Source organism: Physeter macrocephalus, chromosome 8 (genome assembly GCF_002837175.3).
Source record: "Physeter macrocephalus isolate SW-GA chromosome 8, ASM283717v5, whole genome shotgun sequence".
NCBI classification, from domain to species: domain Eukaryota; kingdom Metazoa; phylum Chordata; class Mammalia; order Artiodactyla; family Physeteridae; genus Physeter; species Physeter macrocephalus.
In genome coordinates, this window is record NC_041221.1 from 112,948,607 (window position 1) to 112,955,983 (window position 7,377).

The following is a 7,377-nucleotide window of genomic DNA, read 5'->3' on the forward strand; positions in this document are numbered from 1 at the left end:
ATCAAATCGAGACATTAATTGAGAACAATGAATGACATACTCAAAATATCCAAATCAAGCGTTGAAAATAATTTGCACCATCCTGTTTATGTTCATCACTTTGACATTTAGCTTTCACATAAGGTAAGCAAAAAAAAACCTTCTTGACCATATTTCTGCATACAATTCTCTACTTAAATGTAATGAAAACGTTCCATTTTTAAAACAAATTGTGATGGGCGATGAAAAGTAGATTAACTGTACAATAATGTGGAATGGAAGAGATCGTGAGGCAAGTGAAATGAATCACAACCAACCACACCAAAGGCCGGTCTTCATCCAAAGAAGGTGATGTTGTGTATATGGTGGGATTGGAAGGGAGTCCTCTATTATGAGCTCCTTCCAGAAAACCAAATGATTCACTCCAACAAGTACTGTTCCCAATTAGACCAACTAAAATCAGCACTTGAGGAAAAGCATCCAGAATTAGTCAACAGAAAACACATAATCTTCCATCAGTGTAATGCAAGACTGCATGTTTCTTTGATGACCAGGCAAAAACAGTTACAGCTTGGCTGGGAAGTTCTGATTCATCTGCCATATTCACCAGACATTGCACCTTTGGATTTCTATTTATTTAGGTCTTTACAAAATTCTCTTAATGGAAAAAATTTCAATTTTTTGAAAAATGTAAGACTGTAAAAGGCACCTGGAACCATTCTTTGCTCAAAAAGATAAAAAGTTTTGGGAAGATGGAATTAGGAAGTTTCCTGAAAAATGGCAGAAGGTAGTGGAACAAAAGGGTGAATACACTTTTCATTATAGCTCTCGGTGAAAATGAAAAAGTGTTTTATTTTTGCTTAAAAACCGAAGACACTTTTTGGCCAACCCAATACATAAAATAAACATTAACAGACATAAAGGGAGAAAGTGATAAGAATACAATCAGAATAGGAGATTTTAACATCCCACTGACATCAATGGGCAGACTTTCCAGACAGAAAATCAATAAGGCAGCAGAGATCCTAAATGACACATTAGAACAGTTTGACTTAATTGATATCTACAGAACACTACATCCAAAAAAAAGCAGAATACACATTATTTTAAAGTGCACATGGAACATTCTCTAGGACAGACCACACATTAGGACACAAAACAGTCCTCAACAAATTTAAGAGGATAGAATTTACTTCAAGCATCTTTACTGACCACAATGGTATGAAACTAGAAATCAACCACAGAAAGAAAAATGGGGAGAAAAACCAATCACATGGAGACTAAACAAAATGCTACAATAAAAAACAATGAGTCAATGATGAAATCAAAGAGGAAATCAGAAAATACCTCAAGACAAACGACAATGAAAATACAACCTTACAAAATCTATGTGATGCAGCAAAAGCAGTTCTAAGATGGAAGTTCATAGCAATACAGGCCTTCCTCGAGAAATAAGAAAAATCTCAAATAAACAACCTAACTTACCACCTTAAAGAATTAGAGAAAGAAGAACAAACAAAACCCAAAGTCAGCAGAAGGAAGGAAATGATAAAGATCAGAGAGAAAATAAATAAAACAGAGATCAAAAAACTAACAGAAAGGATCAATAAAACCAAGAGCTGGTTTTTTGAAAAGACAAACAAAATTGACAAACCTCTAGCTAGCGTCACCAAGAAGATAAGACAGATGACCCAAATGAACAAAATAAGGAATTAAAGAGGAGAAATAACAACTGATACCACAGAAATACAAAAAATCATAAGAAAATACTATGAACAGTTAAATGTCGACAAATTGGACAATCTACAAGAAATGGACAAATTTCTAGAAACATTCAGCCTGCCAAAATTAAGCCAAGAAGAAACAGATAATTTGAACAGACCAATCACTAGAAGTGAAATAGAAGCTCTAATTTAAAAAAAAAAACAAAAAAAAAACAACTCCCTGCAAACAAAAGTCCAAGACTAGACGTCTTCACTAGGGAATTCTACCAAAAATACAAAGAAGAATTTATACCTATCCTCCTCAAACTATTCCAAAAGACTGAAGAGGAGGGAAAGCTCCCAAAGTCATCCTATGACACCACTATCACCCTGACCAAAACCAGAGAAAGACACTACCAAAACAGAAAATTACAGGCCAATATCTTTGATGAATATAGATGCCAAACTCCTCAACAAATATTAGCAAAACTAATCCAACAATACATAGAAAGGATCATACACCACAATCAAGTTGGATTCATTCCAGAGTCACAAGGATGGTTCAACATACATAAATCAATCAATGTGATAAATCACATTAACAAACAAACAAAAAAGACAAAAAACACATGATCATCTCAATAGATGCAGAAAAAGCATTTGATAAAATTCAACATTCACTCATGATAAAAATTCACTTCAAAGTGGGTATAGAGGGTACATAACATAACAAAACCCACTTATGACAAACCCACAGCCAACATAATATTAAATGGTGAAAAGCTGAAAGCCTTCCCACTAAATTCTGAAACAAGAGAAGGATGCCCACTATCATCACTTCTATTCAACAGAGTATTGGAAGTCCCAGCCACAGCAATCAGACAAGAAAAAGAAATAAAAGGTATCCAAATTGGAAGGGAAGAGGTAAATTTATCATTACATGCAGATGACATGATAGTCTATATAGAAAACTCTAAAGACTCCACACAAAAATATTAAAACTAATAAATGAATTCAGCAAGGTAGCAGGATACAAGATTATTAGATTGAAATCTGTTGCATTTCTTTTTTTTTAATCTTTTCTACATACGATGCTTCACATTTTTAAAATTTATTTATTTATTTTTGGCTGTGTTGGGTCTTCATTGCTGTGCGCAGGCTTTCTCTAGTTGCGGTGAGTGGAGGCGACTCTTTGCTGCAGTATGCAGGCTTCTCACTGTGGTGGCTTCTCTTGTTGCAGAGCATGGGCTCTAGACACGTGGGCTTCAGTAGTTGTGGCACACAGGCTCAGTAGTTTGGCTCACAGGCTCTAGAACACAGGCTCAGTAGTTGTGGTGCACAGGCTTAGTTGCTCCGCAGTGTGTGGGATCTTCCCAGACCAGGGCTTGAACCCGTGTCCCCTGCATTGGCAGGCGGATTCTTAACCACTGTGCCACCAGGGAAGTCCTGAAATCTGTTGTATTTCTTTACACTAACAATGAAATATCAGAAGGAGAAAGTAAAAAAAACCAATCCCATTTAAAACCACAATAAAAAAAACCCCAAAAATCTAGGAATAAACCTAACCAAGGAGATGAAAGACCTATATGCTGAAAACTACAAAACATTGATAAAGGAAGCTGAAGATGATGCAAAGGGATCTATCTCATGCTCTTAGATTGTAACAATTAATATTGTCAAAATGGCCATACTACCCAAAGCAGTCTACAGATTTACCCTACCAAGTTACCCTTGACATTTTTCACAGATCTAGAACAAATAATCCTAAAACTTATATGTAACCACAAAAGACCCAGAATTGCCAAAGCAATCCTGAGGGAAAAGAATAAAGGTGGAGGCATAACCCTCCTAGACTTCAGACAATACTATAAAGTTACAGTAATCAAAACAGCGTGGTACTGGCACAAAGACATATAGATCAATGCAAAAGAATAGAGTGCCCAGAAATAAACCCACACACCTATGATCAATTAATCTATGACAAAGGAGACAAGAATATACAATGGAGAAAAGACAGTCTCTTCAGCAAGTGGTGTTGGGAAAGCTGGATAGCTTCATGTAAATCAGTGAAATGAGAACTCCCGCACACCATATACAAAAAAAAACCTCAAAATGGTTTAAAGACCTAAATATGAGATATGACACCATTAAACTCCTAGAAGAGAACATAGGCAAAACATTTTCAGACATAAATCATAGCAATGTTTTCTTAGGTCATTCTCCCAAGGCAAAAGAAATAAAAGCAAAAATAAATAAATGGGACCTAATCAAACTTATACGCTTTTGCACAGCAAAGGAAACCATAAACAAAATGAAAAGACAACTTGTGGAATGGGAGAAAATACTTGCAAATAATGTGAGCAAGAAGGGCTTAATATCCAAAATACACAAACAGCTCATACAACTCAATAACAACAACAACAAAAACAACCCAATCAAAAAATGGGCAGAAGACCTAAATAGGTATTTCTCCAAAGAAGACATCCAGATGGACTAAAAGCACATGAAAAAATGTTCAACATCACTAACTTTTAGAGAAATGCAAATCCAAACCACAATGAGGTATCACACAGGTCAGCACGGCTAACAACAAAAAGTCTGCAAGTAATAAATGCTGGAGAGGGTGTGGAGAAAAAGGAACCTTCCTACACTGTTGGTGGGAATGTAAATTAATGCAGGCACTATGGAGAACAGTATGGAGGTTCCTTAAAAAACTAAAAATAGAGTTACCATATGATCCAGCAATCCCACTCCTGGGCATATATCTGGAAAAGATGAAAACTCTAATTCGAAGAGATACATGCACCCCAATGTTCACAGCAGCACTATTAACAATAGCCAAGATATGGAAACAACCTAAATACCCATCAACAAATGACTGGTTTAAGAAGATACATGTATCTACACAATGGAATACTACTCAGCCACAAAAAAAGAATGATGGACCTAGAGATGATCATACGAAGTGAAGTAAGAGAGAGAAAGACTATTATACAATATCACTTATACATGGAATCTAAAAAATAATATAAATGAATCTATATACAAACCAGACTCACAGACATAGAAAACAAACTTATGGTTACCAAAGGGGAAAGGGGGTGGAAGAGGGATAAATTAGGAGAATGGGATTAACAGACAGTTGACTGAAAAATGGCAGAAGGTAGTGGAGCAAAAGGGTGAATACATTGTTCAATAAAGTTCTTAGCGAAAATGAAAAGTGTCTTTTATTTTTATTTAAAAACCAAAGGAACTTTCTGGCCAACCCAATACTATCTATAAAATAGATAAGCAACAAGGATTTACTATATCACACAGCAAACAATATTCAATGTCTTGTAATAACCTATAATGGAAAATAATCTGAAAAAATATATATATATAAAACTGAGGGCTTCCCTGGTGGCACAGTGGTTGAGAGTCCGCCTGCCGATGTAGGGGACGCGGGTTCGTGCCCCGGTCCAGGATGATCCCACATACCGCGGAGTGGCTAGGCCCGTGAGCCATGGACGCTGAGCCTGTGTGTCCAGAGCCTGTGCTCCTCAACGGGAGAGACCACAGCAGTGAGAGGCCCGCATACCACAGAAAAAAAAAAAAAAAAAAAAAAACTGAATCACTTTGTTGTATACCTTAAACTAACACAATACTGTAAATCAACTATACTTTAATAAATTTTTCTTAAAGTTATTATGCCTCTTTGCCAAAAAATTGTGTGTGTTTGTGTGTGTGTGTGTATGTGCGTGTGTCTATGTGTTTGTGTGTGTGTTTGTGTGTGTGTCTATGTGTTTGTGTGTGTATGTCTATGTGTTTGTGTGTGTGTGTCTTTGTGTTTGTGTGTTTGTGGTGTGTGTGTCTATGTGTTTGTGTGTGTGTCTATGTGTTTGTGTGTGTGCGTCTATGTGTTTGTGTATGTGTGTCTATGTGTTTGTGTGTGTCTATGTGTTTGTGTGTGTGTGTGTGTGTGTGTGTGTGTGTGTGTGTACTCCTGGTACTGAACCCACTATGAATGTACCATATTTTCCAAGTACTCAGCTGCCAACTCTAGCAGTATTTTCTGACCACTGTCTTGCCTTGGCCCCCACATCCACCTCATTTCCAAGCACTATTTATTCCACCACCATGTTGTCTTAAGTCTCTCACACACCGTTTCTTCTCTTTATGTTCTCACTGCCACCATCCTGGTGAAGGTTCCTCATGGCTCATCTCCTCTTTCACAACAGCCACCTCACTCCACCAGCAAATGAGCCTCCTTAATGTTCCTAAACACAGCTGGTTTCTCACTCACCACACTTTTGCTCAGGTCATTTCCTCTGAAATCCCCTTTCAGGAAGTTACCCTTGAACCCATAGACTTTGCTCTGCCATTTTGGCATTTTACCATATTGCCTTGTAGCAACTTGTGCACCTCTAATTTTTCATTATGACCTTAATTTATCTTGGAAGCCCCTGTAGAGGTAAAGAGTTTACAATCTGAAAGGGCAAATAAGCTATATTCACCAATATAAAGTGTTGTTCACAGAAAGTGCTTCATAGATCTTTGTAGAAAGAAGAAACGTGTTAATCTTGTTTCCTCTCTAAAATTTAAACTAAAGGTTTAAATTTGCCTTACACTGTTCTATTCCCACTCCCATTCCAAGCCCTGGATAGTGTGGGACACAGAGATCTCAATAAAACTCTGTTACTTGAGGGGCTCATGGACTTTAATAAAAGACCTGGAAAAAACAACCCTGCCCTGAGCCAGGAAAATATCTCAGCTAGAGACAGTAAACTGGTGGTCACATACTGATTGCAAACATACTTTGATGATCCTCATAAGGTTTTAAACATTTTTAAATTAGTTTCTTAACATTCAATAAATCAGAAATGTGCATGCAAAAGCTGGATTTCCAGCTTCTCTCGAAAAACAGTGACATTTAGCAACATTGGACCTATATTTCCCACTGGCTGACACTTGGCTGGAGCTGATTCATGTGCCCCCTTTGGGACAGGGCCTAGAGACTCCAATTAGCCACACTTCCTTCTCACCCTATTTAAAGAACCAGCCTGATCCCAATAGACACAGGATTTTGGAACCCCTGATCTAAATCATTCAGGACCATAACTTCATTCTGTAGCCCACCTACCAGTCAGGTTCTTCCTACGAGAACATGCTGAGGAGTTTTCCAGATTTCACGCTGACCTCCATCTCTGGGCTGACCCATCAAGGTCCATCTCAGAGGGGCCAGTGGAGCCATTCCCTACACCAATTAATGCCTGTGACCTCATTTCATTTCCTTCGGCCTTTCTTCTCTTTTGTTTCAAGTGAAAGGAAGCCAAAATTCTAAACAAAAACAAGCTTTCCACCTCACTCTCCTTAAAGAACAAAGTAGAGCAATGACTGCCAACCCATTTCAAGTGCAAGTACCTCCACAGAACAAACAGCAGCAGTTTGACATGGCCCAGAGGCCATGGGACCGCAGGGGAAAATGAAGGGACTTTCCCAAGTTAAGCAAGGATTCAGCACGAGTGGTTCCGGAAGTGTTTTTAGATAAAATGTGAAAGTTCCAGAAGCCATCTGGTTATTTTTTTATTTTTATTTTTTGTGGTACGCGGGCCTCCCTCTGCTGCGGCCTCTCCCGTTGCGGAGCACAGGCTCCGGACGCGCAGGCTCAGCGGCCACGGCTCACGGGCCCAGCCGCTCCGCGGCATGCGGGATC